We start from the raw sequence: 10,241 nt of genomic DNA on the forward strand, positions 1-10,241 counted from the left end.
CCGGCGTTTTGAGCAGGCCAAAAGTCGGCGTATTGCGAGGTCATTCGCTCGGCTACCGAACACCGCCCCGACGTCATCATGCGAAGACGGACAGGCCTCTCGTCTGCAGTCATCGCCACCGTCGGAAATTACACGAATCGTCCGTCGGGAAATCGAAGCTATTGCTCCTGCTCTCCCCAACAACGGCCACGGCGATTTTCACGTGCCGGCCGTTTCCCTGGTCCAGTCCATTGTACGGGAGGAACTCGGCAACTTGAGTTTCGCCGTCTGCACCGTTGCTCAGTCTCGGAGAAATGACTTTCGCCCGAGGTCGCCGCCTCGCCCGAGATCACCGCCCCAGGAACAACGGTTTTATCCGCGCTCTCGTAATCCGGCTGAATGGCGGACGGCAGATGATCGGCCGATTTGCTTCCACTGCCGCCGTATCCGTCACGTTGCGCGCCATTGCAACAACCGTTGGGTGTCGCCGTTAACCCGGGATGACACTGCTAGCCGCACCGACAACTATCGCCGTTTTCAGCCCGCTCAGCCATACCAACCATACAACACTGATAGCTACCACCGCTTGCAGGCCTTTTGAGCCGTACAACGTCGATGCCACCCCTACGCCGCACAGCCGTTCCCCGTCGCCCCGAGGTCATCAGTCCCGTTCGCCGCCAGCGCGTCGGCCGTCGTCTCCTTCGTCTCTACGACGACGTCCGACATCGCCGCTCAACCTTCAACAGGGAAACTAAGGGATGCAGCTCTTAGAGGTGACGCTGCATCTTCGACTTGCACCTCAAATCCTCTCCTCGTATTGCCGACGCGACGAAACTTGATCGACGTTGACGTTGACGGCTTAACTGTTCCCGCACTCGTCGATACTGGGGCACAAATATCCGTGATGAGTAATCACCTTCGTCGTCGCCTTAAGAAAGTACTTACCCCCGCCGCTACTGGTATTATTCGCGTCGCTGATGGAAGAAGTCCCGTAGTCATCGGAATGTGCACAGCTCGCATCACCATCGCCGGTCATCATATATTTGTTTTGTTTACGGTTCTCGAGCAATGTCCCAACGACGTCATTCTCGGACTTGATTTCTTGTCAGCCCATGCCGCTCTCATTGACTGTGCAACCGGCATCCTTCAACTTGAGCTTCCTCAACTGGCGGACGTTCCAGATTTACCGTCACATCGCTTATGCTCTGTCGATTATGTTTGGTTGGCACCGCAAGCCGCCACGTGTGTTGCCTTGACGATGGCATCTCCAGTTCCAGACGGCGACTACATAGTGTCTCCACTAGTTGAAGTACTGTTGACCAGAAATATTGCTGTGCCACACACCCTCGTGACTGTTGTCGACAACCACGTCCAGCTCCCGCTTCTGAACTTCAGCAACTCGAGTCAAGCTCTCCCGCAAGGCATCTCAGTGGCCAACGTGTCTGCGCTTGATGAATGCGACGTCGCGGCACTAGACGCGGACACTTGTTCGTCCTTTCTCGCAAGCGGTCCGGCAAGTCCACTCCCCGACGAAATTACCACGATGATTGCCCCTGATCTTCCGACTTGTCAAGCCACGGAACTCCACCACCTCCTAACGACCTATAGGGATATCTTCGACTTCGATGACCGCCCTCTCGGTCAAACGTCTCTCGTAAGTCATCGAATACATACCGGAGATGCTATTCCTATCAGACGGCGACCCTATCGTGCGTCCCATTCCGAATGCCAGGTCATACAACGAGAAGTCGACAAGATGCTCTCTAAAGACGTCATAGAGGCTTCCTCAAGTCCGTGGGCGTCACCTGTCGTCTTGGTCAAAAAGAAGCATGGCAGCTGGAGATTTTGCGTCGACTATCGTGCCTTAAACAAAATAACGCGCAAAGACGTATATCCGCTGCCACGGATCGATGGCGCCCTGGACTCTCTTCACGGTGCGAAGTACTTCTCATCCATCGACCTGCGCTCGGGTTACTGGCAGATTTCTGTTCATGACTTGTATCGGGAAAAGACTGCCTTTATCACACCGGACGGCCTCTATCAGTTCAAAGTTATGCCCTTTGGACTGTGCAACGCCCCCGCAACGTTCGAACGCATGATGGACTCTCTCCTTCGTGGCTACAAATGGTGTATCTGCCTCTGCTACCTAGACGACGTCAGTGTGTTTTCCCCAACGTTTGAAAGTCACCTTACTCGTTTGGCGACCATTCTAGCTCTCTTTCGTCGAGCAGCACTCCAGCTAAACTCCAAAAAGTGTAATTTCCGCAGACAACAAATCACTGTGCTTGGTCATCTTGTAAGTGCTACAGGTGTCCAACCTGACCCTGCCAAGATTTGCGCTGCTAAGAACTTCCCTGTGCCCTCGTCTACTAAAGCTGTTCGGAGCTGTTCGGTCTTAACGGGAAGTGTATTTGTATGTAATTTGAAAAAGAAAGACTTAGTTGATGGCCGTACTGGCATTTTCTTGACTCTTTTTAGAACGTCCTGTCCGGGGCCTCCACGGTGTGGCGAACGGTACAAAGGTACAGGTAGCATCGTGTCCACAAGATCTCTGTACAATTTTTTTTTGTAACGGTGGACAGATACTGCAGCGAAAAACGCGCATTCAGCATCCTATGCGCCAGCACCACTTCACACAGGTACCCAGTCACGGTTCCCGGCATGTTCTGAGCCGACGAAACAACAAATCCCGGAAGAAGTCTACTCAGCCGTACTTGAATTAGTGTTCGAAGAAAGGCATCATTTTGATCCCGCAGAAACACAAAGCGTGACACAATTTGTCGCAAAAGCAAGTGAACCAGACCAAGCCCACCTTTCTTGACCGGCAAAAACAAATTTGTTCGACTCGTCCTCTCCCAGGTAGAGGCCCAAATGAAAGTGGCGAAAATGCGGTGAATTTTTTGTACGCTTACCCGCGCAGCACACAACACATTCATAACATACCATTAAAAAAAGGTTGCAAACAGTGGCTCTAGAAAACATTAACAATTGCTTGCCTCTCCAACCGTCAGCCTTTTCCTTTGCTGTCGAAACTTGGTCGAGCCAGTACGGTTCGGACTCACGGTAACTTCCGAGAGGCACCCACAGGTACTGTGTAGGTAATCTTGACCAATTCAATCGAGAAAAGGTCTCCGGCTCTTCTTCCCAACTCCCATGCCAGAAGCCTTAACTTTTATCCCAGTTTATCTGGGCTCCAGTTGAATTGCAAAACTTTTCGACTACAGCAGTTGCCTCTATAATGGTCGCTTTATCTTTGCAGAAAATCGCGATGTCGTCGGCATACGCCAATATTTTAACGTGTGCCGCCTGTAGTCGAAAGCCTGCTATGCGTTCGTTGTTTTTAATGGCCAAACAGAGTGGCTCGAGATAAGCAGCAAACAGAAGGGGTGAAAGCGGGCATCCTTGACGCACCGACGAGAGCATACGAAAGCTATCGGTGAGCTCCCCATTAACAATAATTCGCGTTGAGCAGTTGTACGCCATCGTGACACCTTCCGTTATCACACTGCCAACATTCGTGTGTTCAAGTATGTATAGTAGAGCCTTGTGCGAGACGAAGTCGAAGGCTTTTGCCAAATCGATCTGCATCATCGCAACGTAATCGCCAATCGCATCGCAACACTCTAGCACACTTCGAGCCACGTGTACATTTGTTGTAATACTGCGGCCTTTAATGCCACAAGTCTGGTGCGGCCCTACCAACGTTTTTATGACACTTTGCAGTCGTTTTGATAGAACTTTCGTGAATATTTTATAGTCAACGTTGGCTAGAGTTATCGGGCGATATGAGCCAGGCAACAAGCGTTTCTTTTCATCATCACTCTTCGGGATTAGTACGATATGCGATGTTGTGAAAGAGAAGGGCAATCTTTTTCGGTCGTACGCTTCGCTAATAACTAGTTGGAGGACATGAGCCAGCGCAGACTTAAAAGTTTTATAGAAAGTGGCCCCTAAGCCATAAGGCCCAGGTGCTTTACCTGGGGCCAACTCGTCTATTGCGCACTCTATCTAACTCAGGGTAATGGGATGTTCAAGCCGTGTCTTAACTTCTTCATCTAGCCTTGGCATCAATGAAAGGAATTTCATCTGGTAGCCATCTTTAGGTTCACGTGGATGTCGTTTTGGTCGGACGTGATATCATTGCCTTTAGCTAGCTGGCGGATTTCCTTCCGACACGCGTACCTTTTCTCGCCTGAGAGGGCTCGTTTTGTTGGCGCTTCTCCCGCCCACAGCTTCTCAGACCTTTATCGCACAACGGCCGCTTTGTACTTCTCAGAGTCTATCCTTTCGAGTTCGGCTTTCACTTCCTTTATTTCGTTAACATACACACCAGGCTGGACACTTTTCATGCTGATGAAAAATTGCAGTTGCTGGCGAAGGTTTGTTTCTGCGTGTTTCAGGTTATGCCGAAGGACACTGCTTCTTTCAAGAAACATTGATTTAACTTTCTGTTTAAGTTCTTCCCATTTAATGGCGAAGCTTGCTAATTCGACTGAAATCAGGCTTTCTAGTTCATTCGCAACAGCATCAACGAAAGCATCGTCATCCAACAACTGCGCGTTCAATTTCCAGAAGTCCCAGTAAAAGGTGTGTTTGACCTGTCTTTTCCCATAGGTGGCAGTTACCAAGCAGTGATCGCTATATGCAATGGGTTGCACATCATATTCACTACACAAGGGCACCAAATCGGCGGACACATATAATCTATCTAGCCGAGCGTGGCTATCACGCTGGAAGTGGGTAAACTGCGGGTGAGTACCGCTGGCGAAGACACTACCGATAACTTCCAAGTCGTAATCGTGCACCACTGCAGTTAGCAATTCAGCACTCTTATCGCGAACGTGTGAAAATTTTGCGCCGTCGCCAGCAGTGCATACACAGTTAAAATCGCCCAGCAGTATTACCACCTTGTCACAGTTTACGTGTGCTTCAAGGCGCTCAAAGAAGGATCGCCGGTCTGTTTTAATATTCGGTGCGTAGACACAAATGACACGAAAATCCTTATCGCAAAAACAAAAATCAGCCACTAAAAGGCGACCTGTTTCACACGAAAACACTGACAGCAGACAAATGCCAAAGTTTCTTCGAATGAATATAAAGCGCAACTACCTGATCCACCAACAGCGTGAGAAACACACACGTCGAAGTGAGTACGAAAATTGGACACCATTTTTTCGGTTAGCTCTTGGCTATTTTGGTTTCTTGGATTCCCACAAGATGCAAGTCATTATCTGAGAGTAGCGACTTAGCTGACATTGCCGACTTCTTGCACCGAGCCCTCGTACATTTAACGTGGCTACACGTAGCGCTCCTTCGATATTAGCTGCCATGACTACACGGTAGAATGGTGCCCATCACAGTTACGCATGGACGAGTGTTCATAATGACGTGCCGATAACCGCGTCGAATGCCACAAAAAGGAACACAACCCGACCTCTCGAAAGCAACACTCACATGCAACTTGGGCGCTCGTTCCTGACACATATCCAAAAGAATAGCGCTCAGGGTCACGGCCATTTCACTCACCAACCCCCCAACCCGCCTCAAGCTAAACACAGTACAGAACTACGGAGGCGGTTGACCCGCCTGCCGTGAATCGGCCGTAATGTTCGGCCGCGGCTTCAAGGTTGGTCTCCTCATACCTGGCGTTTTGGGTGGTGGCTCGTCTCCGCCACTGCTGTCCTGCACCATAGCCAGGCTATTGGTCTGGTCGCACGGGCGTTTCCCCGCCTGCAAGTTAGCGAGCTCGGTATGGGTGTCCATGTCTTCATGTTCAGGCAGGGTGGAGGGCCTCTCTTCCTCACGGTTCGGCATGGCTACAGTGCCCTCTACTTGCTCTTGTTGTTCAGTGGCGACATCGTCATTCACATGTTGCCCCTGTTGCTGAAGTCGTACCTCCGTCTTTGCCGCCTCGCCAGCTGCTTCCTTAGCCGTGGACGATGTGTCTTCCATGTCCGCCTCGTCCATGAGTAGGGCGGAGTTGTCGTCGTTGCTCACGGGTCCGGTCACGCTAGCGTACGTCCGCTCGTACTGACTCTCTTCGTGACCGAAGCGTCGGCACGCACCACACCGCGGAATGCGGCAGTCGCGACGAATATGGCCTGTTCCGCGGCAGCGTAGGCAGAGAGGCGCCCTGCCCGGCACAACCACGAGAGCCAGCTCGCCGGCGACGCTCACCTGATGTGGGAGGTCGTCCAGCATTACGCCCGGCTTCAACTTCAGCGTAACCAGTCTTGTGGTAGAGTTCTTATCAGCCACGCCATGCACCCGCCACCGCTCGCGGGCGACGTCCGTAACCTTTCCAAACAGCGCGAAGGCAAGACGCACGTCCTCGTCAGGAACGGTGTGCAGCGGCCAATGCACTTTCAAGCGCACATCCTGGTTGGCGGGATCAATGACGAGGCATCGGCCCTTTTTGACCTGCAGCTCACCAACGCTGACTATCTTCTTCGTGGCATCGTCGTGCTTGAAGGTCACGGCCTAAAGGTGGCTCATACGGTAGGCCCCGAGAGCCACCACTTCCGGCAATAGCGATAACTGGACGAGCGCATCGCGGAAATCTTCCACCCGGTATGGGCGGGCCCTGATATCACAATGTAAAAAAAACTGTGTTCACAACAAAACGCCCTGTTGGCAACTCGGCAAAACAACTTGATACTCGCGGTCCGAGGTGGAAATCCTGTTACCGTGGCCGCTCTGGGCCGCTGAAGCCGCTCCTACGGAGCCCGTCATCTTACGTCCGTCACGCTCGGTGGCCGCAAGCAGAATCCACTACACCAAGGGAACCGAGCACGGAGTAGAATATTTCCCTCCCCCTTTTGTTCTGCGCGTATACGATCGCAATAGAAATAAAAATGAAAAAGCTTTCTTCCCGCCCGGGATCGAACCGGGGACCTTGCGCGTGTGAGGCGCACGTGATAACCACTACATCACGGGAACTTTTTTTCTTTATTGCCTACTTGGCATATAAAACAGTCATGTACCGTCCATTGTCACGTATAAAAGTGCTGTCACATAACTTTCAGCACGTGAGGGGTTAAAAACGCAATCGCTTAATCAAAGACAGTTCCCCCACAAGGGGGTACCACTCCGGCTTCTCATTTTGAACTTTGTACACTTCTCTCAAGTATTCTACACTTTCAATGAAATTCTCTCGTGCCGATCGAGGATTCAAGTCCTCGTTGCGCACGGCCATCCGCGTCCTCCACACGCTGTGGAGTACGAGTGCCATGAACATATCGTAGGGCACACCGCCTACGTTTTTGACAGGCAGAAAACGGATGCCGTACGGTGTTACGGGCAAGCCTTTCTTCAAGGTCCTCTGAAGGATGTCCCAGAAAAAGAGTGCATCACTACAATCCAGACATATGTGTTCAACGGTCTCCGGCTTTTTGCAGATGATGCAGTCTACAGACCAGGCAACAAATATGCCTTTTTCTCGCCCCCAAGGTTTGGTAGGGAGTGTGCCACTGTGTAGCTTGAAAAAGAAAGTTTTGACTGATGGTCGCACAGGCATCTTTTTGACTCTGCCTAAAACATCGTCTCCAGGACCTCTTGGGTATAGTGATCGGTAAACAGGCAATGGCAACATGGCTTCTATAAGATCCCTGTATAATTTCTTTCGTGTAACTCTAGAGAGATATTCCATCGAAAAGCGTAGTTTTAGGATTTCGAAAGCCCCAACGATCTCGCGCATATAACCCCTTGGTCGTCTTTGTTCGACATGGACCGTTGAAACAATAAATTCTGGCAAATAATTTGACAACCGCACATGTAACACTGTTCTCAAGAAGCAATCGCTTTGATCGCATAGAAAAATAAACCTAGCCACGATCTGCCGCAAGAACAGATGGACTAGGCCAAGTCCCCCACTGCGCACAGAGCGGAACAAATTTGTGCGACTCGTTCTTTCCCATGTAGAAGCCCACACAAATACTGCCATCACTCTGTGTAGCTTTTGAACAGCATTACATGTCACAGATAACACTTGAAGAACATACCACACTCGCGAAACAAGAAATGTGTTGCACACCGTTGCGCGCGTAAACATTGACAAATCTTGACCTCCCCATTTTTGCGTCTTAAGGCGTAGGTGCTCCGTTTCACCGTTCCAATATTCTGTTGTGTCCCGGTAGTGTTGGAGCGGTACGCCTAAGTACTTGTCAGGTGTTACCGTCGAAGTGACGTTTTCGTACAATGAGGGCGTTCTTCGCCAGTTTCCATGCCAGATACCTAGACATTTATTCGAATTAATTCTACTACCGGTACACACGCAGAATGACTTGACATCACTTATTGCCACTGTATCGAGCGTAATGCACACAGTGGTCACCACAAGAAGAAGCGTTTATTGATAACACGGGAACGCATATATGGCCGCGCTTGCGAACAGCGTTGCTCTCCTTGTTCGCACAGTGTTGCTGCCTTGGCTGGCCGTTGCATCCTCCTTTCTTTGAAGAATGAAAACACTGAAAACACAGATAGCACTGAAAGCACTCAACATCGATGCGTAGCAGTCGACACTCCTCGGCTGTTTCAGTCTGCTGGAACCCGTGCGTGTAGGCCAGGTGGTCTGGTGGTCTTCGCGGTCTCGTAGATCGTCGCAGTGAATCTGCAATGTTGAGCACGCCTGGTGTGCCTGCTGGTTGTCGCTCCTGTGTGGCCTGCGGAGGTTCTTGCCTCTGCTGTGTGACAGCGCTCGGAGATGAATCAGGGTTGTCGTCACAGTCATCCGCCTGGTAATGGATGGTTCGATAGAACGCTTCTGGTGTTTTGCGAAGGTGCTGTCTATTTCGACGGAAAATCCGGCCATCCTCAGTCAGAACGGTGTACGATCTCGGGGCCACGAGATCTTGGACTTGCGCTTTGATGTCCCATCTACCATTTCGGAGGATTCGGACGACGTCTCCCTTCTGTAGCGGAGCTAGTGGTCTGCCTGCGGTCTTTGCCTGAACATGTTTTTCAACGAGACTTGAGGATGACGCTGAAAATTTTAGAAGTAGCGTTCTTAGACTTCGTCCCATTAGCAGTTCCGATGGTGAACGGCCATCTTCGAGAGGACACACCCTGTAGTTGAGAAGACCCAAATAGAAGTCCTCCTTTTTGGTCTCAGTCTTGCCTAGAAGCCGCTTGACGCCCTTCTCGGCGAGCCCATTGGACCTGGGAAAACGTGGACTTGAAATCGTATGCACCAAGTCATAACAAGCCGCAAAATCTTTAAACTCCTTTGACGCAAACTGCGGGCCGCCATCACTGCAAGCTTCTAGTGGTATTCCATGCCTTGCAAAGATCTCACGTAGTTTATGAATGACAGTTGTTGCAGAGGTCTCCTTCAGGTGCTCGACTTCTGGATAATTAGAGTAGGCGTCATAGACAACCAAAAAATGCTTTCCGGCGTGTTGAAAAAGATCTGTACCAACTCTGGCCCATGGCATGTCTGGAACGGTGCGCTGGCACAGGGGCTCGTCAGGCTGTCGATAAGCAAACTTCTTGCAAACGTCACACCTTTCAATGAACTGGGCAATATCTGTTGACATTCCTGGCCAATACATCAACTTGCGAGCCCTCGATTTGCATTTTCCTAAGCCTAGATGCCCTTGGTGCACTCGTCGCTGCATCTCTGTTCGCACGCTTGCCGGCACGACTACTTTGGTGCCCTTGAGGAGTACTCCGTTGACTACAGAAAGTTCTTGTGTGAAAGACTGTGCTAGCCAAAGTGTGGCTGGCACGTTTTATCCTTTGTAACCCTTGAGTTTGTACGTCGAAGACGGCAATAAAGAAAAAAAAAGGTTCCCGTGGTGTAGTGGTTATCACGTGCGCCTCACACGCGCAAGGTCCCCGGTTCGATCCCGGGCGGGAACAAAGCTTTTTCATTTTTATTTCTTTTGCGATCGTATACGCGCAGAAGAAAAGGGCGAGCGAAATACTCTACACCGTGCTCGGTTCCCGTGGTTATCACGTGCGCTCACACGCGCAAGGTCCCCGGTTCGATCCCGGGCGGGAACAAAGCTTTTTCGTTTTTATTTCTATTGCGATCGTATACGCGCAGAAGAAAAGGGGGAGCGAAATACTCTACTCCGTGCTCGGTTCCCGTGGTGTCGCAAGAAGTTTTTTTCCTCGTTAAAGGCGCATATACGCATGTATAGAAATGTAATTATTATGGGAGATTTTAACTGTGTACTCAGCGATCGAGATACAACAGGCAAGCGAACAAGTGATAACAGCTGTCATGTCCTCAGTGAATTATTAGCCGAGTGCGACTT

General features: G+C 50.6%; 2 non-coding genes across 2 annotated transcripts; one reads left to right on the plus strand and one right to left on the minus strand.

Annotated features, from left to right (window-relative positions):
* Positions 1-6,845: 6,845 nt before the first annotated feature.
* Trnav-cac (transfer RNA valine (anticodon CAC)) lies at positions 6,846-6,918 on the minus strand. Its single transcript has one exon. It is a non-coding gene; the product is annotated as a tRNA-Val (tRNA).
* A 2,849-nt stretch (positions 6,919-9,767) lies between these two features.
* Trnav-cac (transfer RNA valine (anticodon CAC)) lies at positions 9,768-9,840 on the plus strand. The gene has a single exon. It is a non-coding gene; the product is annotated as a tRNA-Val (tRNA).
* The last annotated feature ends 401 nt before the right edge of the window (positions 9,841-10,241 follow it).

The sequence above is a fragment of the Dermacentor silvarum genome, chromosome 1, assembly GCF_013339745.2.
Source record: "Dermacentor silvarum isolate Dsil-2018 chromosome 1, BIME_Dsil_1.4, whole genome shotgun sequence".
Lineage (NCBI taxonomy): Eukaryota > Metazoa > Arthropoda > Arachnida > Ixodida > Ixodidae > Dermacentor > Dermacentor silvarum.